Source organism: Bos grunniens, chromosome 21 (genome assembly GCF_055505025.1).
Source record: "Bos grunniens cultivar Pamir isolate PY7600 chromosome 21, Bosgru_T2T1.0, whole genome shotgun sequence".
In the NCBI taxonomy this organism is placed as follows: domain Eukaryota; kingdom Metazoa; phylum Chordata; class Mammalia; order Artiodactyla; family Bovidae; genus Bos; species Bos grunniens.
In genome coordinates, this window is record NC_141185.1 from 48,963,348 (window position 1) to 48,988,067 (window position 24,720).

General features: G+C 53.9%; 1 protein-coding gene across 9 annotated transcripts in view; it reads right to left on the bottom strand.

The window, feature by feature from the left end:
• Window positions 1-24,720, bottom strand: part of ZNF710 (zinc finger protein 710) — a 72,564-nt gene that overhangs the window by 15,676 nt on the left and 32,168 nt on the right. Inside the window, exon 1 of one of the 9 annotated variants that reach the window (XM_086364559.1) lies at window positions 14,702-14,819. The exons of the other annotated variants lie outside the window; for them this stretch is intronic. The gene's annotated coding sequence lies outside the window, so the exon portion shown is untranslated. Of the gene's footprint in view, window positions 1-14,701; window positions 14,820-24,720 lie in introns of those variants that run through there. 9 annotated transcript variants of the gene reach the window in all.

Here is a 24,720-nt window from a genome sequence, read left to right on the forward strand (position 1 = left end):
ACAACTAACCACAAATGCGGTGATTGAGTGCTCAGCAGGTCCTAGGCAAGCCTTTTAATCCTAAAAACAACCCCGTGGGGGTGGGCAGTAGTGGGCACCACACTCCACGGCCCGGGAATCCGAGGTGTAAGCAGCAAGCTCAAGAGTGCCCTGGCAGGCCAGTACTAAAGACTCTGTGCTTCCAATGAAGGGGGCATGGATTTGATCCCTGGTTGGGGAACTAGAAGACAGAACAGTGCCCCGGCAGCGAGGGCAGCACTGGGTCAGCACCTTGGCCCATCCAGGCTCCGTACCTGCAGCTCCGCCCCGCCGACCGTGCAACCTGGGAGGCCGCGTCTTGGCTCCGAGCCCTCCCTCCTCAGGCTCCCGTGAGCCAGCGGGAACGCACAGGTAGACTCAGGACCCGCTCCTGTCTGGCTGGTCCAAGGCTCCAGCCGGACTGGGCAAGGCGGGTCCCCTTCCAGGGCAGCTAGAGCCCCTCTCTCCTTGGGTATCCACTCAGAAAGCACTTCTTCCTGGGAGCCTTGATTAACCCACCTGCTGGTCAGGCCCCTGCTTAACCGACGCATATCACCCTGTAAATACACGCTGAAGGGGCTGAGTGTTCACTGGGGCAGCCAGGCAGGCTGTGTGTGTGTGTGGGGGGGAGGAGCTGTGTTTGTTGAGACAGAGGCCCGGAGAAAGAAGACAGAGGGAATCTAATTCTCCTGCATTTCACATGCGAGTTTGTCTGCCTATCGCACACGGGGCCCGGGGGTTGGGAAGCTGGGGGTTTTGCAACGCGGGTGCCATCATTCCTCCTCCTCCTGGGCCATCTTTTTGTGCCCCCCACCCCCGCCCCAGCTCTTCTCACAGGCCACAGCCCTCCTGTTTTAACATCCTGGCACGGGCTGCCCAGGGCAGGAGGCGCACCCCACCTGTGCGCCAGGGCGGGGTCCCCACACTTCAGGGCCCCTCTTGTCATCGGCCTGGGCCCTCTTGCGGCACGTGGCTTCTCAGGGCAAGGCCTCTCTCCCACCCCTTGTGCTGTGGGCTCAGAACAAAAGCTCTCTACAGTGTCCCAGAGAAAGGGGAACTCAGACCGCCCTGGGCTCTGCACTGCCTGGGCTGTGAGATGAAGGGCCACCAGGGGAGGGGATGTGGCTCAGCCTCCTACCAGGACACCCTGGTCCCCAGGGTGGAGAGAAAGGGAATGGAAAAGGCAGGGAGACAGAGGGAATAGAATCACTGCTTAATTGTAGTGTGAAGACCTGCAAGGGGAGTTGGGGGGAGGGGGGCCACAGCAGAGAGAGACAGAGAGAGGGGGAGAGAGAGAGAGGGAAGGAGGGGAGAGGCTGCGGAGGCCAAGAAACAAAAGCGGGGGAGGGGGAGGAGGCGCCTGCAGAGGGGGAGGGGACTGTGCCAATGACACCAGAAGCCCAGGGCTGTCCTATTTCCCAGGGCTTAGCATCACCCTCTCCCAGGCCAGCCCATGGGGAAAGACACAGTCTCATTCCCGGAGGCCCAGCAGGAGGCCTCCCCAACCCAGGCAGGGCCCCAGGGCCCCCAGAGCTCTCACTGATGCTTCATCTATTGCTGTGCTAAGGTCCCTGTAAAACACTGACACAAGCTTGTCAAATGAATTAATGAGTGACTTGCTCGGTGACCCTGGACAAAGTCACCTGGTCCCCCAGGGTCTCAGTTTCCTCATCTGTAAAATGGGCACAAGTGGCTTCTTGGGAACTTGAGGGCGGGTTAATCCTTGGCTTACCTGCCTGTCTTCTGGGGTCTCCTCCCCAAGACGGGAGCCCACTTCCTCTCAGCTACACTGCTTTAAAAGCTCCTCTCATGGAGACCCCCACCTTCATGCACCAGGGGAGGGTCATGGAGCTCAGGGCCACCATTGTCCCTGGGAACCAGACAGTGGGGGAGTTGAGGCCTGGTCTTACTTGGGGCTGGCAATACAGGAGTCATTTGGAAGGAAGAACCAACAAGACTTTGTGATCATCTGGCTATTTTTGCCTCACTCTTGCCACCAGGACATCTCAAAAACCAACTGAAGACACAGGAATGCTCCGGGGCTTTTGCCCAGTCTTGGGACGTCACTCAGTGCCCTGTGATCCATTACCCTCAGGGTGATTTTTGAGGGTCTGCTCCCTGACACAGGCCCCACGAGCCCCGGGCTCCTGCTGGGGAGACAGGTTCACCCCTTTGGTACTGCAGCTGAATCACTGACTCAACCCACCGGCCAGGCGCGGGGTGCCATTCTTGGCTGTGAAGATTTCTTAGTTGTTGCTGTTGTTCACTTCCTAAGTGGTGTCCGACTCTTTGCGACCCCATGGACTGCAGCCCGACAGGCTCCCCTGTCCATGGAATTCTCCAGGCAAGAATACTGGAGTGGGTCGCCATTCCCTTCTCCAGGGGATCTTCCTGACCCACAGATGGAACCTGGGTCTCCTGCATTGGCAGGAGGGTTCTTCACCACTGCGCCACCTGGGAAGTCCGAGGACATGGTAAGAAGCATAAGTTCCCACACCAGGGGGAGCTGCTCTGAGCAAGCTCAGTCTAAAACCTGAGGCACCAGGAACTTTGGGAGATGAAGCACTGGGCTCAGGTGGGTACAGGGCCCCACAGAATAGCCGCTGGGTCCCGAGAGGCTGAACTCTGAGTGGCGGGGACAGGACCAGTGTCTGTGCCCAGGGAGGGGGATAGGGAGTGACAGGTATGAAAATGACTGTTTTTTTTTTTTTTTTTAAAAAAAAGCACCTCACGGGACTTCAACTTAGAGCAAAACCACCCTCTTTGTTTCCTCTGTTGTCCCCCTCTTAAGGGTAAACTCTGCTCACATCCCATGAAAGGAAAAGGAAGCGAAAGTAAAGGCTGGAGGTTTGTGCAAACCTCAGGGCTCCTTGCCGCAGTCTCACTTCTGTCCAGCCCACAAGGTCTCACTGGACTCTGGAGCTGACCAGGCGGCTGGGGTGGGGGTGGGGTGGCCCAGGGGGAAGTGTCCGAGGCTCTTCCTTACAGGAGTCGCTCTCTGCCTCAGCTTCCCCTTTTTCCTTGGACAGATTTGCTAAGCTCTGGCTCCAGAGGTCAGAGTGGCTGGGCCACCAACCCAACACAGGAGGGCCCGATGAGGGGAAAGGACTGGTCCAAGGTTACACAGTGAGATGCTGGTGAAGCCCAGAAGCCCATCGTCAGCCAAAATCTACCTGACCCTCTTTTAAAGCTTCCTGTACGTCTGCATCTTACACATACACACAAATATACACAGTGCTGTTTCCTACCTCAGGGCCTTTGCACAGGCTGACTCCCCTGGCAGGACTTGCTCCTTCCCTCCCACTGGGTGAATACCCATTCCTTCTTTAGCAATCAGGCTTCCTAGGTGGCTCACTGGTTTAAAAAAAAAAAAGAAAATCCACTTGCCAATGCAAGAGGCATAAGAGACTCAAATTCAATCCCTGGGTCAGGAAGATCCCCTGGAGAAGAAAATGGCAACCCGCTCCAGTACCCTCGCCTGGAGAATTCCCTGGAAAGAGGAGCCTGGTGGGCTACAGTCTATGGGGTCACAAAGAGTCGGACACAACTGAGCAACTGAGCCCACACGGCACACACACACAGGCATGGCCTCCCAGGAGATATTCCTTTGCCTGGGGGCAAGGCGAAGGCCTCTTCCACAGCCTGGGAACAGCAGGTTAATTTTACCAGTGTCTAGGCTGGGTGCCCAGGTGTTTGGTCAAACAACAATCTGGATCTTCTGATGCTGTGATGTCATGGTTGATGTGATTAACATCTACAATCAGCTGACTTTAAGTAAGGCAGATTACCCTCCTTAACATGGGCAGCTCTCATCTAATCAGTTGAAGTTTTCAGAAAAAAAACCTCAAAGTTTCCCCAGAGAAGAAGGGGATTGCATATCACAGAAATCCTGCTTGGGCCTCCAGCCTGCCAGCCTGCCCTGCAGATTTTGGACTTGCCAGCCTCCACAACCGCATGAGCCAATTCCTTAAAATAAATCTCTCTCTCTGTGTATATATCCTGCTGGTTCTGTTTCTCTAGAGAACGCTGATACAGTTGTAGCGATTCACAATTGTATCTGTTGATGGGCCCTCTCCCCCACCAAAGGTCCACCCCGTAGGACGGTGACTGCAGGGGACTGTCCGGAGAGAAAGACACCAGGCTCCTCTGTCCATGGGATTCTCCAGGCAAGAATACTGGAGTGAGTTGCCATTTCCTTCTCCAGGGGATCTTCCCAACCCAGGGATCAAAACTGTATCTCCTACATCTCTTGCACTGGAAGGCAGGTTCATTACTATTAGTGTGACCTGAGAAGCCCCAGAAGTGTTAGTCCACTCAGTCGTGTCCGACTCTTTGGACCCCATGGACTGTAGCCCGCCAGGCTCCTCTGTCCATGGGATTCTCCAGGCACAATCTTGGGCCCACTCTCAATTCAAACTCTTCCAAGGACAGAGGTCCTGACTTCACAGGGTCCAACTGGCACTGCCTGATGAGAGCACCGGTGCCTGTGCCAGTTAAATCAGAATCTCTGCCTCTGGGGCCTGGATATCATGTTTCTCCAAATCTTCCCAATACATTCTGATTCTCAAAATGAATTAGTAAGAGCTGATGAGCACCCACATGGCCTGGGCCTGAGGGTGAATGAAGAGTACCCTCCCATGGATGCTGTGACGCCTGCACCTGATGGGCCCTTCTTCCCCACTCTGAGGGGTCCGATGCCCAGGCCAGGACCCCCATGCAGCACACCCACGCCTACCCACCACCGCAGGCGGTTCATACAGGAGCTGAGACCACTGGTCTGCTTCTTCTCATGTCCCAGATGGACTTAGGCCATGGAGGTTCCCCTCTTGGAAGCACAGCTATGCATCAAGCCTTACACTCTCAAGCAAACTCTTCATACACAAAGGTGCATGTGAGGTGGAATAAGGCCAAAACTCAGGGGCAGTGACACGGAGCCAGCTGGAGCCAGCCCTCCGAGGAGGAGGGGGTGAGCATGTCCGGAGAAGCAAGGCCATGCACTCCTGGGGAGTCCGGGTTCCTGAAAGCTGCCAGCCCCTGCCGCCAGCCTGGGGACCCTCAGTCACCGTTCTGTCCTGAGGAAAACTGCGTGGGTTCTTGATTCTTGTAGAGAGTGCTTGTGACTCTTTGCGGCCCCATGGATGTAGCCCGCCAGGCTCCTCTGTCCATGGGAGCTTCCAGGGAAGAACACTGGAGTATTCTTCATTGCTGTGCCCTCCTCTAGGAGGTCCTCCTGACCCAGGGCTCCAACCCCTGTCTTCTGTGTCTCCTGCACTGGCAGGCAGATTCTTTACCACTGAGCCACCTGGAACCCCTTGTGGAAATGAGCCCAAAATAACAGAGCATCTAATTAACTGCCAGGAACAAACACTGAGCTGCCTATAGAGCTGCAAACAAAGCACATGGCATCCTCCTCGGGTACAGGGGTGACGTGTGCCTCTGATCTCAAGTCCCTGCGTCCCCAGAAGGCTGTGGGCGAGGGTTCCTCCGGCCTGATGCCTTGCTTGCCACAAAGAGAGAAAGCTGGGTTCTCCCGCAGCAGGAAAGTAGCCTTGCTGAAGACCCCTCATCTTCGAGGCTGGTCTTGGAATCTTCATCAGTAGGGTTGGAAGGGCCTTTGGGGACGCTTCTGTCCAATGCTGTCATTTGACAGATGTGGAAACTGAGGCCCCAAGGCTCCCGCCCCACAACGGGCACCAAACTGAGGCTCTCGATTCCCAGTGCATGTCCATCCACCCACCCATTCATCCACAGCAAACATGGCAGCCGCCCCACACACTCAGGCTCCCCCACCAGCCTGTCGGCTGCATCAAGTCCAGACACACCAGTAAAGACCTATAAGAACTTGCTTGATTGGCCCTTGCTTACGTGGCAACTTCATAGCACTGCTTGTTCCCTTAGTCATCACCCTCCAGCCACGTGGCCCTTCCTTATTTTCTTTAACAGATTCACATGCTATTCCCGGTGCCTTGAATGCTCTCTTGTCCCTCAGCCTCCAGCCTTCAACTCCGGCATCACTTCCTCAGGAACCTTCCCTGCCCACTCTTCCAGCCAGGTCTGGTCCCCCAAGTTCTAAGTAGTTACAAGCTTACTGCTTTTCCTTCCTGGACTTTACCACAATTTTCAACGACAGGTCTAATTGTGTAATTATTTGCTCAATGTCTGATACCCCAGTTAGATCACAGACTATGGGAGGGCAGACAGCACGTCCGTGCGCCCATGGTGCCGTCCTCACAGAGCACACATCTAGAATGATCGCTGTGCCTTTCGAGAACATCCATTCCAAGTGGGAAGAAAAAAAAAAAAAAAGAGCCCCTTGCCGATCCCCAGGTGGACACCCCCAGGTCTGTGCTTCTTTTCCCTGAGCTCCAGGACTAGTCCCGGTTCCCAGGAGAAGGAATGGCAAGCTTCATGTTTCTGCAAGGCTCGTGTCTTTTCTCCAATTCCAGAAGCAAAAAGCAAGTCTATTCTTGAAACAAGGACACTCATCTGGACCCAAAGATCACCAGCGTAATGTAACAGGGAAAAACAAACAAAACTTGGGCTCACAAGTTCACGGACAAAGATAAGAATCACAACTGAAGGAACATCGGGAGCCTTTATTGGGCTTGACCTTTGTCAGGTCCTGTGATGAGCGCGTGCAGTTCCCAGGCTTCCAGGCAGCCCTCATGGGGAGGAGAACCATTTCCATTTTACAGTTGTGGAAACTGAGGCTTAAAGAGAGGCAGTCCCTGATGGGTAGGGCAGGGCAGACCCCAGCTGGGCCAGCCCCAGGGGCCCAGGCCCAGCTCTCTCCACCCTGCCACCTTTGGGTGGGGATGAGCTTTCTGGGTCAGCTCTTATTTCCTTTCCAACCTCGGTTTCTCCACACCGGGCCCGATTCAGACCTGGGAGCCCCTCCTGGCTTCCCTTCCTCCTCCCCAGCCTTGTCTCAGGCCCCTCCCACACTGAGCCCTCAGCCTTCTCCATCCGTCTTCCTCTCCCTCCTTCCGTTTCCGTGGCAACCCCATCCTCTGCTCTGCCACTCGGTCCTGCGTTCCCATCTCTTTCTTTCCTCTTTCATCTCTCCCCTCATTGCGGTATATAGCCCAAATCCCCCTCTGTCCTTTGCTTCTGGTCTCTAGTCCCTTTTACTCGCCTTTTTATCTCTTTCAATATTCTCTTGTCATCTCAGGGCGACATTTATTTATCTCTTGCTAAAAAGAAAGAAAGAGAGAGGGAAGAGGGGAGGGAGAGAGTGAGAAAGGGAGGGAGGAGGGAAGAAAGAAGAAAGGAGAAAAAAGAAACCCTATTTCATCAGCTCCAGCCATCTTTCTTTCCAAGGGCTAGACTCAGACAGATCCCAGAATGGACCCCCTGCTTTGCCACCATGCAGACCCTCTACTGACCTCACTAACCCCTGAAGAAAGAAACGGCAACTCACTCCAGTATTCTTGCCTGGAAAATCCCATGGACAGAGGAGCCTAGTGGGCTACAGTCCATGGGGTTGCAAAGAGTCGGACATGACTGAGCACACATGCAACCACAGGGAGGAAGTAAACACAGGTGGGGGTTGTCCAGGGGATGAGGGCTCACTGGGAGACGGGGCACCCTAGGGGGCTTGGCCCTGCTTCTCTGAGGTCAGGCTAGGGGAGGCACCAGAGGCCCCTTCAGGAGAGAACAAGGCTAGACCCAGACTCAGGGTTAAGCTGGGCCCAGCATCCCTTTGCATCCCTGTCCCAGCAGGAAATCACTGCAGTTCAGGAAAAGTGCACACACAAACTGCCCCACGTCCCACACCTCCTCCAGGCCCCACCTTGCCTCGTGCGCACGTATGCATGAGACACAGGGCCTGTCCCAGTCTGGGGCCCACAGCGATACTGCGGTACCCAGCTCCCCTCACTCCAAACACAACAGTGAGATTCACAACCACTCTTCATAATTCGTTCTTCCTCGTGATCCTAAATGGCCTCTGAGCAAAGGTGGCACCAACTGGTGGGGACTCTCTGACTCTGCAGTTTTTTTGACCATGCCAAGTGGCATGCAGGGATCGAACCTGTGCCGCCTACAGTGGAAGCACAGAATCTTAACCACTGGACCGCCAGGGAAGTCCTGTCTCCACAGCTGAAGACAGAAGTAAGGGTTGTCAGTTTTTTCCAACTTTTTAGCTGCCATTAGTTGGGCTTATACTACCTTCCAGGCACGCAATATAGCCACCCCAGGGAGACAGGCATCTTTATTTTCATTTTACAGATAAGCCAACTGAGGCTTGGGAAAGCCTGTCATTTGTCCAAGTCACCAAGCCAGTAGGAGGTGAAGGTGAGATCTGAGCAGGTTACAATCATGCCCCTTTTTCTTTTCTTCTTCCTGTGTTCCCGGGAGAGGAAGGTCATGCGACTCCCGGCCCAGACACCCCAGCCCCTGCCTTCAACACAAGAGAAACAGATTTACCACCGAAAACAAAGCAAGCCGATCACAGCCGGGCCCCAGTGTCTCAAAGTGACAGAGAAAACACGGGAGCTGGTGGAAAATGCTATCAAGTCCTCTGGGAAACCACAGCCACATGGAGAAGAAAGAGGCCCTGGACCCCTTCAGGAGTCCATGGGCAGCTTGAGCTACTGCTGAAGCTGAGCTGTGTTGTGGGCCAGGGAGGAAGTACTGGTGTCCACGAAGTCCTGGGGCTCAAAGGCCCTTCCAGAGTAGCTCCCACCTGCCCCATGCAAGCAGCTGGCAAGGCCCGGCCTCAGGACGCAGCAAGGCCCAGTGATCCAGGCCTGCCAAGCCCAAGGAGGTGTCAATGACATGACCTCTCTGTTTCTCCTCTAAAAGGCAGGCTGAGCACATCAGGAAAACCAGGAGCAGGGCCCAAGGAGGAAGAGATGGGCAGCAGCAGAGGGGGAGGGGAGGCATAGAAGGACAGCCCCTCAAGGTCTCCGCAGTCAGTGGCTCAGCCTAAATAAATCTGCCTGCAATCCAGGAGACCAGAGTTCGATCACTGGGTCAGGAAGATCCCCCTGAAAAAGGGAATAGCTGCCCACTCCAGTATTCTTGCCTGGAGAATCCCATGGACACAGGAGCCTGGTGCGGTACAGTTCATAGCATCGCAGGGAGTGGACACGACTTAAGTGACTGATACACAGAGGGGAGAGGAACCCAGCTCTCGGTCTGGCAGGCCCAGCCCACACCCCCATCTCTGCCACAGATGAGCTAGGTGACCTTGGGCAAGTTCCTCAACCTCCCTGGGACTCGGTTTCCTTGTTGTAAGACAAGGAACTGTGACATGAAAAGGATCCACCACATACTGAGCCCTTCCTTCAGGCCAGGCTTTTTTGCCTGATGAGATCATGGGCAGAAAGCACGACTCCCTTTTTTCTTTTCCCCTTGGCCACACCACGCTGCATGTGGGGCCTTAGCTCCCTGGCTCTGAATTGGAAGTGTAGAGTCTTAACGAATGGAATGCCAGGGAAGTCCCAAGCGTGACGTCTTGAAACAAACCCACGTTACAGAGGAGGCAACCAAGGCATAAAGGAGTAACTCACCCAACTCACCCCATCTAGGATACACACAAGAGAAGTAAGTGAAGTTTGGGTTTCATTCTTGAGTCTAACTTAAGTGCTTTAAAATTTTTTTTTTTTAATTTTGGCTGTGCTAGGTCTTAGCTGTGGCCTGTGGGATCAGCTGCTGTGTATGGGCTCTAGTTCCCTGACCAGGGATAGAACCCAGGCCCCCACATTGGGAGGGCAGAAGTCTTAGCCACTGGACCACCAGGGGAGTCCCTTAAGTGCCTTTTAAGGCAAAGGAAAGAAAGGAAATACAGGTATCCGTGGGGGATGGGCTCCAGGCCCCTGGTGGAGACCAACACATGCAAATGTTCGAGCTCCTTAAGTAAAGTGGGCAGTACAGTCAGCCGCCTGTGCTGTGTTTGATAACAAGGCTGGTGGTGCACAGTAAGGACTCGATTCCCGGGAGTTGTTGCTGCTGTTATCATTCCATTCATCATCCACGCCCTGGGCCAGGCTGGTGATGGTGGCTGGTGGGAAACACAGACCCCACTCTCGGGGACCTCACATTTTGGTTTCAGAGACAAGACAAAGAATCATGGAACAGGAGAGGAAAAAAGCACAAAAAGCATGGGGTGCCACAAAAATACAGAGTAACTTTGCTTTTTTTTTTTTAAAGGGTGTCAGAAAGATTCTTGCAAGTCAACGGGCACTTTGGGAGTCAACGGAGACTCCACTGGCTGTGGGGTCCGGCTTCACCCCGTTATATATTGGTTTGGGGGAGCCTCAGGCCCCTCATCTGTGACACAGGATCCCAGTTTCCACTTCCCAGAGCTGAGCCCTTCAGTCCAGTGAGCATGATCTATGGGATGCAGTACACAAGAGAGGGGCTGAGACAGTCTAGGAAGAAGAGAACCTTGCTCAGAAGCCCCCACCCACCTCCCCATCTGCTGCAGCGAGAGATGAAGGGAAGGGAAAATGGCAGAAGAGCAGCAGGCAGAGAACGTGCCGAGGGCTGAGGACGGCCGAGGAGGGTGGCCTGGCCGCGGAGCCCTCTCCTCACTCACGGCAGCCGGCGTGACTCATCCTGAGCCTCCAGCCCAGCAGCGTCCCTGGCAGCGTCTGCCGATGCTGTAATCAACATTTATTTTGCAGTCACCCACACACCCAAGTCGAGTCCGGATTTATGCCAGGAGAGGAGTAAAGAATGCCTCTCTCATTCACGTAATGCCTTCATGTATCTCCGGAGGGGAGGGACAGCTGGGGAAACATTCAGCCCGAGAGTGTACACATGCATACATGAGACGCACATGGCCATCCACGCAAGCCATCGTCAGCAGCAGTACTGTGCCAGCTCGCTCCTTAGTCACCTAACCACCCGCACTGTCACATGGTGAGTCGTGGGTCAGAACCCACGTGAGGGGTGGACACCTGCAGTCCAGCCAGGAGGATGAAGGTGGGGCCGGGGGCAGCCCCTGAGACATGCAGACGTGAGATGAGAGGTTCAGGGCAGACTGCACACAGAAAGCAGGGAAAGAGGCTGGAGCCCCAGGACGGAGGTGACGCAGCTGGCCCTCAAGGGGTCTGTACTCTCCCAGGACTAATGGGGGCTGGGGAACCTCTCACCTGCAGGCTAGAGGAGAGGTGGGAGGAGGACCAGAGGGCAGAGGCCAGAAACCTCTGGGGTGGCCTGGACGGAGGGCAGTGGGGCGGGAGGGCCTTGAGGGCAGGCGGGTCCACAGACATCAGAGGAGAAGGTGGCCAGGGTGGCCGGCTCAGCCCAGAGTGCAAACCAGTTTCCTCTGATCTGGATCATAAAGGATGACACTGAGGCCCTTCAGAGCAACAGTCCCCAGGCTCTTTGGCACCAGGAACTGGTTTCGTGGAAGACAGTTTTTCCACGGACAGGAGCAGGGTGGGGTAGGGAGGGGGGCGTGGTTGGTTTCTGGACAATTCAAGTGCATCACATTTACTGTGTACTTTATTATCATCACATCAGCTCCACCTCAGACCATCAGGCATTAGATCCTGCAGGGTGAGGACCCCTGCTTTAGAAAACCTCAGACCATCAGGCATTAGATCCTGCAGGGTGAAGACCCCTGCTTTAGAAAACCTCACCTGCAGAGTGCTAAGCTGTGGACCACCTGTCCCCAGGTGCTAAAATTCAAATGCATGTGGTATGTGACGCAAAGGCCAAATGAGTTTAGTGGAGGCGACTATTATAAACCAACCAAACGTCTGGCCTTCACCAGAGGTGTTTGCGGTGGACTTGAGGGTTTCCTCAGCACACCACCTGCTGTGGTGACAGCCTGTGGGGTTGAGGTTCCTCAGAGAGGGCCATGGTGAGGCCCCATGACCGAGGGTGGCAGGAGGGCCTGGAGCGAGCCAGGCCACTTCCTGGTTGTGAGCCCTTGGGGCAAGTTGCTTCATCTCTCAGACCCTCAGTTTCCTTAAGTGCAAACGGGAGGGACGGCTGCCTTTCCTACAAGATGGCTGAGATCGTGTGAGTGAAAATACCTGGCACAGGTGCTATCAGCTATGAAAGGAAATTCTTTGCTTTACCCTTGCAAGATATATAAACACACTGTGTGATTCACCCACAGCCCCCAGATATTTGATATTTTCTTGGGAGTTCAGTCATTCAGTCGTGTCCAACTCTGTGACCTCTATGCACTCTAGCCCGCCAGGCTCCTCTGTCCATGAGATTCTCCAGGCAAGAACACTGGAGTGGATTGCCATTCTCTTCTCCAGGGGATCTTCCCAGGGATCGAACCCACATCTTGTGCATTGCAGGCAGATTCTCTACCGCTGAGCCACCAGGGAAGCCCGATACTTTCTTAATATCACTAAATATATCTGCAGTAAGACCTACAAAGGAGTGGTAAGTGCATGAACATTTGGAAAAAGCAGCTACTATTTTGAGAGACAAAAAGTAACCAAATCAGGTACACGGGGAGAGATGCTGGAACTGAACCCAGCATCTTCAAGGAAGTTTCCAGCTGCAGCTTTGAGCCACACAAGAGCCCCTGGGTTGCCAGACAGGGGTGCGGTGAGGGTCTCTTGGGATGTACCATGAAGCCCTGGGGAGGTGGGAAGTCCTTTCCCGGTGCACCTGGAGAAGCCCGTGTCAGACACCAGATGTTTTCTCTTTTCTAAAATTTCACAACTCATCGGGGTGGCTCAAAAGACCAAAATTTTTGGGAATTCCCTGGCTGTCCAATGGCTAGCACTCTGTGCTTCCACTGCAAGGAGCCTAGGTTTGATTCCTGATCAGGAAACTAAGATCCCTCAAGCCACACAGCACAGCCAAAAAAGTAAACAGATAATTTTAAAGAGAACACGCTTCTAAAAGAATGACAACACCCACCTTTCCTCTCACCAGAATGTGTGTGTAGTGTCTCTTTCTGGGACCACTGGGCACCTTCTTAGTCTCAATGCTACCAGCTGGGATGACCCACTCTCAGCAAACAGCCCCCACAGGTCACAGGGTGAAGAGGAGAGTCTAAGACCCCCAGGCTGGCCTTGATTCCTTGAAACTAAAGTGTCCAGGAAGCTTCTTGGGTGAAGACCGCGTGTATGTACACGCACATGTGTGTGGGCCAGAGCCACGGGCCACACTCCTTCCTGCATTGTGGCCAGGACTATTCAGAGTCCTGAATCAGGAACATGCGGGGCCTCCTCTGAACACCCCCAGATCTGAGTGCCAAGGTGCACGATAAAACAAGTTCTTTTGGGACCCAGAAACACAGGCCGGGCAGGGAACAAGCACACCTGCTCGTCCAGGCAGAGCCCTTGACGGTTTACAAAGCCATTTCCGGGCACAATGCCACTGGGTCCTCCCCGCCCGGTCTGAGCAGCCGTCTGTATGGGCAGCACCTGTGTAGGCAGTGTTCTTATTCTTGTTCAACTGGTGGCATAATCCTGATGTTAGCAGACTGGCTGGCGGTCCTGAGAACTCCAGTGCCAGCCTGCGCCAAATCTAAGAGCGTTATCTGATTTAATACCGACCACAGCCTGCATAGCACAGCACGTACTCTGTGTGGGGCTTACCAGGTGCTGCCAGTGGTCAAGAATCCGCCCGCTAATGCAGGAGACACAGGAGATGCGGGTTCGATCCTTGGGTAGGGAAGATCCCCTGGAGAAGGAAATGGCAACCCACTCCAGTATTCTTGCCTGGAGAATCCCATGGACAGAGGAGCCTGGCGGGCTACAGTCCATGGGGTCGCAAAGAGCTGGATATGACTGAGTGACTAACTCTCCTCACTCTTCACTATATAGCCAATTGTGTTAGTTGGGTACCCAGACTAACTTTGTTGGACTCACGAACAAACTGGACTTAAGGAACACGCTCCCAGAACGGAACTTGTTCGCACGTAGATTTACTGTAATTTAAAGACAGGTTGAGAAGTGCTGGTTTAGAGCTGAGACTCTGAAATCTGAAGGCCTGAGTTCAAATCCCACCTCTGCTTCCTCCCATCCCCTTGACTCTTTCTCCTAAGGTGGGGCTGGGTGCCGACAGGACCTGCCCTCAGAAATGAAAACATGTAAAGTGTGAACCCAGCGGCCTGTTTGCTACTATTATTAGCATCCGGGAATTGGCCTGGGGCCACAAAGCGACTTCCTAGAAGAGCCAGCTCCTTGTGCCAGGTCTTGAAGGGCTGACTGACCATTGGGCCCTCTGCCACCCTGGAACAAGGGGTGGCTGGGGGCCCCCGGAAACCTGTCTGTCTCTTAAGCCTGATCACCTTCTTGCCTCTGCCAGGAGCGAGCTGCCTTCCCGGGCTCCCCTTTCATCTCCAGGCCAGGTGCTGTGGGAGCCTTAATGGGGTGTAAGGAGATGTTCTTGCTCAAACTGGAAAAACCCGATGGGCAGCCAGACTCGCCCTGGCAGGTGTGGGTTTGGCAGTGGGTAGTCTTCAGAGGTGGGCGGGGCCAGGCGGGCGGTGGTACCCTTTGTGGCCTGGCCCCAGGATCTCAGCTCTGGGAGATGCTGCAAGAGATGCTGTCTGCTGGCTGGGTACCTTCACCCCTTCACTGGAGCACAAACCTACTGTCCCCGGAGGCAGGGTCTGCCACCCCCACCCACAGCTCCCCTGTCTCAGTCACCCAGACTTAGAGGCAGGACACAGCCCAGCCCTTCGGAGCCCAGGCTGTCCTCCTCCTGAGGGTATGTCGCCCACTGAACTTGCACACAGTAGGTGCTTCACCTGTGTAAGATTTCCTGGATAAATCATCCTTCGGGGGCATTCAGATCCACTTCTCTGAGGTTCCTCCTCCAGTGAGCCTGCTCGCTGTCCCGCCCTGCTCAGGCCACCGCTGTGCCTCGTGGGACTGGCTTGTCCTTCCACCTTCCTCCACGGACACGGCTTGGTCCCTGCCCTGACCGGCAGCGGCGGCTCCAGCCAGTGGTGCTGCCCTTGAGTCTCTGTCTCCTCCTCCCTAGAGATGCCAGGCTCTGGCCTTGGCCTCTGCTTTCTCATCCTGCAGGGGGTTCCCTGAGAGAAACCCTCTTCCATGTGCTTCAAAACTCCATCAGGCCCTGCAGCGCTCCGGAGCTGTCAGGCCTTCCATCAGTCACACCTGTCTAAGCCCCAAGGCTTGCTCAGCTGCCTGGAGCAGTCCGCTGGGCCAGACCCCTCCTTTCTGCCATTCCAGGTTTCCAGCCTCCTTTGCAGGACTCCAGGGCCAGCTGAGGCAGGCCTGCTGACCCTGAGGCCAGGACCACCCGGGGCCAAGCCAGAAAACCCCGTGATGCCTGCGATCACTCGGCCTTTCCTCTCGCGCTCAGCCCTGGCCCAGGTTCCCATGGCCTCCCTGAGCCCTCCCCCAGCCAGGGGGGCCAGGCTCCCACAGAGAAGGGAGGTCTAGGGGCTCTGCGCCCAGCTCAGATCCTTCTCTCCGCACACATTAAGGCCCACTCTGGGGCCAGGCAGAAAGGGAGACCATCCCCAGGGCTGTGTCTGCATCCTGGTGACCAATTCAGGGTTTCTCAGCGAGAACCGCCTGACCTGTGATGAATAGCTCCCTCTTGTCTGACAGAGACCCTTCCCTCTCAGAACACCCTTCCCTTGCAAAGCGAGACCCCAGAGGGAGCCGGTGTCCTGCGTGGTGGTTCTTTTTCACACATCTAGAGCACACGGGGCAGGGGGGTGGTGGCGGTGCTGGTGTGATTAAAACCTCCACACTCTCCCTTCCTCAAATAAACCGACTTCTCTGCTCATCCCGGTCCTTGAAAACAGAAGCACTATTCAAAAATAAAAAGGAAAAAAGAATTTAAAAAAAAGGGGGGGGGAGCAAAAAAGAAAAAAAGAAAAGGAACTGAATAGAAGAAGAAGAAAAGGGATAAAAAAAAGAGAAGGAGAAGCAGGCGGTCCCCGAGGGAGCGGGTGAGTGCTGAGAATGAAAGGCAGGAAAGTGGAGGGAAGGAAAGCAGAGATACAAAGGGGGAGAGAAAGACAGAAGCTTTGAAAGGAAGAATGTTCCAGCGTGAATGCCGCGTGCAGGGGAGAAGGGGGCGCTTGAAAAGGAACAGCCCCGATGCGGTGACCCCTCATTCACAGAAGGTGCCAATCACCGGGACAATGCAGACCCTTTCTTCTTTCTCTTTCTCTCCTTTCCCGGAGAGAGGGAGGGGCTGGGAACCGCAAGTTAATTCCTAAAAGTAACAAAAAAATAAATGCAGTTTTCCTGGAGAAGCATCAAAGGGTTGCTTTAAATGCTTCCCCCCAAAACTCACTACACCCACAAGAGAAGTGCTTCTTCTCAGGGAAGCAGGAGGCACAGGCCAACAGCCATCAGCTTTATTTCAGGGTCAGCTTCCTCTGCCCCAGCCCCGGGTGAGCCCAGGCCGGGAGAGCCCTGGGCCAGGACGCTGTGAGTAAGGCCTGGCCTCTGCGGTTCTTGGCCCTCTGGGTTCTCCTGTTTGGGTCTGAGAGTTGAGAGCCCAGGTAGGAGGACCAAGGAGGAGGGTCTGAGCAAGGCGGCTGTTCTGGCTGGAGGCCAGCCTGGGGCCCGAGTCTGCTCAGGAGGGGCTGGGTACCAGTGGGGGGGGACACTTTGAGAGGGCCCTGGGATGGGGTATCCTCTCCTCGGGCTGCCTCAAGGAAGTGGCTGCCTGCTCAGGAGGGTGAAAGGGTGGCGGCTTCTCCCTTTTCACTGGCTGCCAGCTGTTGGATCAGTGTCCTTCCAAGGGTGGGGCCCTGTGGACATCACAGATCAGCAACTTCCTTGGGCTGGCCGAGACCCAGGACTAAGAGCCAAGTAGGCGCCCCGGAGAATCCCAAGTCCCCCTTTTGAAACAGGCCTGGATGTGGGCTCTGTCCTTGCTTCCTTTCTGCAGACAGACAGCAGCTATGACGGGGTGTCTACTGTGTGTGGGACTCATGCTGAGCTCTGGGGAGAATGCGGTGCACGGGACAGTCCCTGCCCGCACTCGGCCCTCAGTCTAGTGACCAAACATCTCCCTGAAGGTCCCCCTGAGAGGGTGGGGCAGGTGAGTATCCCTGGCCCCCCTCTTCGTCTTCCCTTCTCTGGCTCTTCCTGTTTCTCAATACTCAGTGAGTCACGGTGAAACCTGAAATGGGGTCACCTTTATGCAGAGGCTTCTTTTTCCTTCTGATCATCCAGACGCTGGATAATGAGAAATGCCTGGGAGCAGAGAGGCTGAGTGGAGGAAGACTGATTGGTTTATTGATTGATTGAGCGAGCTTCAACCTCACTCATCTATGGAGCCATCAGTCTGTGCAGAGCTGGGTGGCAGGGGCTGGGATCACAAAGTGACGAGGACCAATACAAGGCCCCGAGATGCTTGAGGCCCATCTGGGGGGGAGGGGCGGGGGAGGGGCTGGGATGCAGCACAGACCCAGGAATGAAAACTCTGCCTTTGCTAGCTTCACCTGGGAAAGACTGTTGCTCAGTCTGAACAGGCCCAGAAGGGCCTCCGAACCTGAGGAAGGAAGCTGAGAGAAGGGGCACGTGGAAAATGCCAGGGAGCACAGGGCGAAAAACATCGCTGAACTACCCGGACTGTATCATCACACTGGCAAACCCAGCACATGCGAAGTCCAGTGAGTATTTATTGAGCACCTATGTGCCCCCAGCCCCTGGGCATTCGTAGGGAGACCACAGTGAACCGGACTCACTCTGCCCTTGGGAACTCCCAGGGTGGGAGGAGTGACAGGCAAGAAAACAGGCGATTGAGTTCAGCGCACTAAGATCTGGGTGAGGGCGAGAACAAGGGATCACGGTGGGGGTGGGGGGCGCCCAGAGGAGGGGCAGCCTTGGTGAGGTAGGGGGGTGTCCGGAAAGCCTTTTCAGAGGAGGTTGGCACAGTCACTATAATAGATTAAAATGAACTAAATTTTCATTTGCTTTCAAGAAACTTTAAAGAAGTTTACGGGTGAGATAGCCTAGTGTCCTGGAGAAGGCAATGGCACCCCACTCCAGTACTCTTGCCTGGAAAATCCCATGGACGGAGGGGCCTGGTAGGCTGCAGTCCATGGGGTCGCTAAGTGTCGGACACAACTGAGCGACTTCACTTTCACTTTTCACTTTCATGCATTGGAGAAGGAAATGGCAACCCACTCCAGTATTCTTGCCTGGAGAATCCCAGGGATGGGGGAGCCTGGTGGGCTGCCGTCTATGGGGTCACACAGAGTTGGACACGACTGAAGCGACTTAGCAGCAGCAGCAGCAGCAGCCCAGTGTCCAGAAAACAAAAAAGGAACCTATTAATGACTAATAGACAAAGTGTATGTGATAGAGGGACTTTCCTGGTGTCCAGTAGTGAAGACTCTGGGCTGCCAATGCCAGGGATGAGGGTTTGATCCCTGGTCAGGGAACTAAGATCCTGCATGCTGTACAGTGGGGCCAAAAAAAAAAAAATCTAATAGAGGTTTTCTTGACCTTTTGGTGTACTGAGAAGAATCAGAGCTAGACAGAGAAAAACCAAGCAGGTGAAGACAATAATGAATTCTTTTTAAAGAAGTAATAGGTCAGTGCTAAGCTTAGCAGAGAATGGTATATATTGTGAATTTAACCTCGAATTGTGATAGAATGATATTAACAGGAAAGGCAGTGACATGGAGGCAATAGGTAACATCCAAAATTGGTAAATTGAGAAGTAGTGGGATAAATGTACTTTTTTCAGAGTATGGAGGTGAATATCAGAAAGGAGAAGCGAAAGGAATTGAGAATAGTGAACCAGTCTGGAGGGCTGGAGTGAGGGGAGCGAGATGGGCCGGGGTGGCGGCTGCTTCATCTGTGTTAAGCCTTTCAGTACTGTTTGACATTAAAAAAAAAAGATGCATATGCATTACTCTGATAAAGACAAATTAAATGCAAGCAAACAAGCAAAACAAGGGTTGGCCAAGGAGTCACTGTGAAGTCAAACTGGGATCCCTCTAAGGTCCTTGGAGGACTGGGCCAAGCAACAGAAAGGGCACTGTCCTTACACGCTTATGAGGATAGAAATTTATTTGAGAAAGAACAGAATTCAGTGGGCTCCCGCCCAAGATAACACAATTAGCGGGAACAAGACGGAGGGAAAAACCTTAGGGAAAGAACATGCACAATACTGGCACGTGGCTTTAACAACAAGACCCCAGAGCTAGGGACCCTTCCCCAGGAGACCCAGAGACCAGGGTGCTGTTACTAGCGCCCTCGTGCACGGGCCCAGATCCCCAGGAACACCGGGGTACATTCATACAGCCGAGTTGGGCCAAGGCAGCATGATCTACCTGCAGGGAGTGGGGTGGTCAGAGCGCACCAGCCTGAGCCCGGGGATCCTTCACCCCGCTCCAGCCCCTGCTGACCCTCGGTATCATGGGCACCCCACCCAGGGCACCCTCAAGCTCCGGCACTCACACATGTGCTCACTGTTCTCACCAGTCACTCCTACCATCTTATGGTCTTTTCTAGGCCTTTTAAACTGGAAACGTGTGGAACTTGCCTGATGGTCCATGGCCCAAGACAGCACGCTCCCAATGCAGACAGCCTAGGTTCGATGTCTGGTTAGGGAACTGGATCCCACATGCCCCAAATAAGACATGGTGCAGCCAAACAAACAAATAACTTGAAACATGGAACAGCAACACCCCACTTGCCCAGGTCTCCTCTTTGGTAAGCACAAATTCCCCCAAGAACAGAGAGTGTAAGGTATTGTTCCCAAAGCACAGGAAATCTATTAATACAAGTAAGCCTGAAGTGGGCACCTCCAAGAGGGGCCTTCGGTGTCACAGTCACCCCTCAAGGGGACAGAACCCCTCGCTCACAGCCTCTGGACCCAGTCCTAAAAAGCCTCTTTCTCTGGCTTCCCAGACCACAGCAGATGCAAGCTGCAAATGAGGAGGAGCGAGGCAGTGTGAGGGGTGCTCCGGTGAGGCTGTGTGGGCTGACAGCGAGGGTGCAGGATAAAAATTTTACCAAATGAGACTCCCCTGGTGGTCCATTGGCTAAGACACCATGCCCCCAATGCAGGGGGCCCAGGTTCCATCCCTGGGCAAGGAACTAGATCCACATGCCATAGCTAAGAGTGCCCATGCCTTGACTAAAGATCCTGTGTGCCGCAACTAAGACCCGGCACAACCATATAATAAATAAAAATATATATTAAAAAATGATGACCAAATGGCAGCCTGGGACTGTTCAGGGTAGGGCAAGCAACTACAATACCTGAGAACACCGTTCAGTCACTAGATTCAGATCCATGACTCAGAGTCAAGATAGGTGAGAGCGTATCCGAGTATATACCACAGTCTCTGTCTAGCACTGTTGGGTCCAGGCTTGAGGCTCAGGGGCACTACCGTGTAACTTGCCCAGTCCTAGGGCAGACACGACAAAGGCATCAACTCTGCCCAGTCTCCCAGGTGCCACTGCGGCCGTGGGTCAGCAGGGCTGGGCTCTGGGCCACTTCTGCCCATGCCATGCTCCTGGGTACAGACTCAGCCTCTCAGAATCCCACCCGCTAAATGAGAACACCTTGCCCAATCAGGCTAGGCTTGCTGTGAATCAAGTGAACCATTCTTTCTTTAAAGAAAGTCAAAAGTCAGCTGAGGCATTTTACAAATGTAATGTTACTAGAGCCACCTCTTTTTGTGGGTGGCTGGACAGGACATCTCATGACTCACACAGGCATAGGGAACAAAGGAGTTACCCCAACTCTACCTTCTGCCTTGGGCTTCCCTGGTGACTCAGACAGTAAAGAATCCATCTGCAATGCAGAAGACCCGAGTTTGATCCTTGCGTGGGGAACATCCCCTGGCGAAGGGAATGGCTACCCACTCCAGTATTCTTGCCTGGAGAATCCCATGGACAGAGGAGCCTGGTGGGCTACAGTCCATGGGACCACAAACAGCTGGACACGACTGAGCGACTAACACTTTCACTACCTTCTGCCTTAGGACCTTTTAGACACAGCGAAGCAAGTATCAGGCAAGTTTCAAAACCATGCAAACTTATACTCGAATGTTCTCAATCAGATAAAGCCAGAATCCACTCTACAAGGCCTGCCTGGACCGTTCAAAGCCAGTGTCACACATTCACACACACAAAAGAGGGAAATTATTTCAGATAAAAAGAAGCTAAGAATATATAACAACCAAATGCCACACACGAACCTTTTTGGATCAAGACAAGAACCTAAAAAACTGTTTTGGAGGACAACTGGGAAAATTTGCATAGGACTGTTTATTAGATATTATTGACTAATTGTAGTTTTTTAGGCATGATGGTACTGTACTTATGTAGAGGAAACCCTTGTCCCTACTAAAGACACCTGGTGAAGTATCTTTTCAAGGGTGAACCAGCATGTTGCCTAAAACTCACTTTCAAAGGATTCAGCAGAGCCATTTGAAAGAGAGTGAGATAAAAGATAAAACAAATGTGGCAGAATGGTAATGATCGTGACTCCAGAAGAAGGTTCTTAGCTTTCCTGCTAGGTTTGACATTTTCAAAATAAAAAGTGGTGAGGATACAGACGACACAGGCGAGTTATCACCTGTTCTTTGCATTTGTTGGGCTGATGTTGGTTTGTTACCCCACCTGCCCAGTGAAGAAAGTGATGTGCTTGTGATGAAGAGATAGGCCACTGGGACTTTCTGGTTGGTCCAGTGGCTAAGACTCTGACCTCCCAATGCAGGGGGCCCAGGTTTGATCCCTGGTCAGGGAACTAGATCCCACATGCCATAACTAAGAGCCTGCAGAGCCAAATTAATAATTTTTTTTTTTTTTTTTTTTTTTAGAGATGGACCACTGCAGTGCATCCCAATCTGTTCACAGAGGAAATAATGCTGGGACTGTACACGGGGGTACTCAGCCCCGCCCTACCTAGCTGCCTGTGAGCCGAGGCAGAGCTTAGTGGCTCCAGCACTCAGCCCAGCGTGTTGGCAGGCAAGCCAGGCCTTCGGTCCAGGCCTGCGGTCAAGGAGGGTGGAAACTTTCAGGTCCTACCTGTTTCTCTGTCTCCTCATTGAATTCTCCCCTGGCAGAAGAGGGGGACCTTTCCCCCTCAAACCTATCTCCCTTACAGGTCTGGAAACACAACATCCAGATTTGAATTCCTTATGCCTGGACCCATCACTCCCCAGGTCCCCAGTTCTTTGGGGGCTGAAGCTCTGCCCTCCTCCTCTTTAAGCACAGATCCCTCACTTGCAGGTCAGAGAAGGGACTTCCCTGGCTGCCCCGTGGTTAGGATTTTGCTTTCCAATGCAGCGGGTGTGGGTTTGATCCCTGGTCGGGGAGCAGGGATCCCACACTCCCCCAAGGCCAAAAAATCCAAAACATAAAACAGAAGCAATATTCTAACATATTCAATAAAGACTTTAAAAAAAAAAAGGTCCACATTAAAAAAAAAAATCTGAAGGTCAGAGAAAAGGATGTAAATTGTGGGGATTATGAATGCCAGTGTCAGTCAGGACCACGGCACACCTGTTAGGGATCATTTTGAGTGTCATGTTCTAGTCAGCTCTCACCTAGCCGGGGGGTGGGGGGTGCAGAGATCTGAAACCCCAGGCTCTGCTACCCAGAGGCGGTCCTTGCTGGTGATGGGGCCTGGTTTCCCCTTCTGAAGAAGGTCCCTTCTAGGGCTCCAAGTCTGCTTGTGCTAGTTGCTCCTCGTGTCCGATTCTTTTGCGAACCCAAGGACTGTAGCCCATCAAGCCCCACTACCCATGGGATTCTCCAGGAAAGAATACTGGAGTGGGTTGCCATCCCCTTCTTCAGGGGATCTTCCCGATCCAGGGATGGAACCTGCGTCTCCTGCAATGTGGGCAGATTCTCTACCGTCTGAGCCACTGCAGTCTGCTTAGAGCTTCCCAGTTCATCCTGGTCCAGGACTCAGAGCTGAGTGAGCAAGACAGGCCTTTCCATCCACGGAGAAAAGTCCTAGAGCATTCCTGTCCTGGCACATCTGCCTACTGGCTCCGGCCACCTTCCCAAAGTGTTCATCAAGTGCAGCGTTGGTGGTATAGCAGTGAACGTAGCTGCCTCCCAAAGTGTTCTAAGAGATTCCTGGACCTGTGGCCTAGGGGAGCAAACGCAAATCCCAGGATAGTCCACCCCCAGAGACTCTGGTGATTTTTAAAAGCCCCTCCAATGGTCCAAATGTGAGCCAGGTGGAGTCCATCTCCCAGGCACAAGGTCCTTGGAGCTGAGGCAGACTTCTAGTTCAGCCCCGCAGCCTCTCCTCCCCAGCCTCTCCTGAAGCCCACCTTCGGAAGCCTGCCTGGGAACCAACCCTCTCCTTCCCTGCGCCTTCCCAGACCTCTCGCATTATTCAAGATACTTGTACCTCAAGTATCTCTTCAGAACCCCGGGGCTGCCTGCCTCTCAGGAGGGCAAGGCCGGGGAAGGCCACATGCAGGGCTGGGTGCCTTTCAGAGGCAGTGGGAAACTTGAGGAGGCTTTTAGGAGAGGACACATGAGCCAATGGCTGCTTTGAAGATTGTCTGGTTACTGTGTAGAGAGGGTAAGGGAGGCCGGGACAGGGTCCCACCAGGCTTATCCATTTAACCCCTTGCACTCCGGCCCCCTGCACCTCACCTCCACCCCAACCCCTGCACTGGGGGCTCCAGGCCCTCGTGGAAGCTGCAGCCTTGGGAGCCACCGTCAGGTCCATCCCCAGGGCTCAGTGGTGTCACAGGGGAGAAAGGGACGGGTTTTCTTTCCACTGTGGCCGGCAGCACTGACAGCTGAACGTGCAGCGGAGGCGGTGAGTGCCGAATGCTAACAATGAGAATTCATTCCAGGCTCCCAGTGGGCAGAGACCATCTGGACCCCACCAGAGGCCACTGGCGGGACATCCCCCGTCCCTCGGTAGGGGGCAGGTGCTCGCCTGGGCCGAGAGAGGCTTCGGAAATCCGAAGGGGCACCCTTCCTTTGCCCTTCAAAGGGACGTGGAAATCAAACAGCACCAAATGAATGGGTGGAAAATGTTACACAGCAAACACGGGAAGGGTTTTGCCCCCAGATAAAAGGGATGGAAAGAGGAAGAGAGAAATGGAGGTGGAGGGAGGAAGGTAGGGCAGCAAGAATGGAGGGGAGGGGAGGGGAGGAAAGAAGGAGCGGGGGAGGGCCTCAGAGCTTTCTCAGGTTACAGAGAAACAGAGGGAGGGACAGAAAGGAGAAGCTGAGGTGGGAATCGCTCCAGCCCTAGAGGAGCTGCCCCTGGGGCAAAGTGGAGACAGTGCCTCTCAAAACCCACAGCTGGAATAAAAAAAAACCCACACAAAAAAACCCACAGCTGGGTTTGGGCAGAAAGCCCCTCGTCTAATGAAGAGAAGCCCACTGCTGCCACACTTGAGGCCTCAGTCACAGGTTTACAAAGCTGCTGGGACTTCCCTGCAGCCCTGGGTGGTCCCGTGGCTGAGATTCTGCACTCCCACTGCAGGGGGCACGGGTTCCATCCCCGGTCAGGGAACTAGAGCCCAAACACCATAACTAAAGATCCCACATGCCGAGACCCATCGCAGCCAAATACATACATAAAATATTTAGAGGGGGAAAAAAAAAAAACCAGTTCACAAGACTGGGCAATGTGGACCTCAGGACGCTGTCCCTAGGGGCCCTGGGAATCGTGCTTGGCCGCAGCCATCTAGGAATTCACACTAATTTGCAAACAAAGGGGCCCTCACTTCCAGGTTGTACCAGGGCCCGCACACATTGTGTGGTCGGTGCTGGCTGTTCTTTCCAGAGGACGTTTTGCTAGAAAGGCAGAATCAGGAAGGCAGGG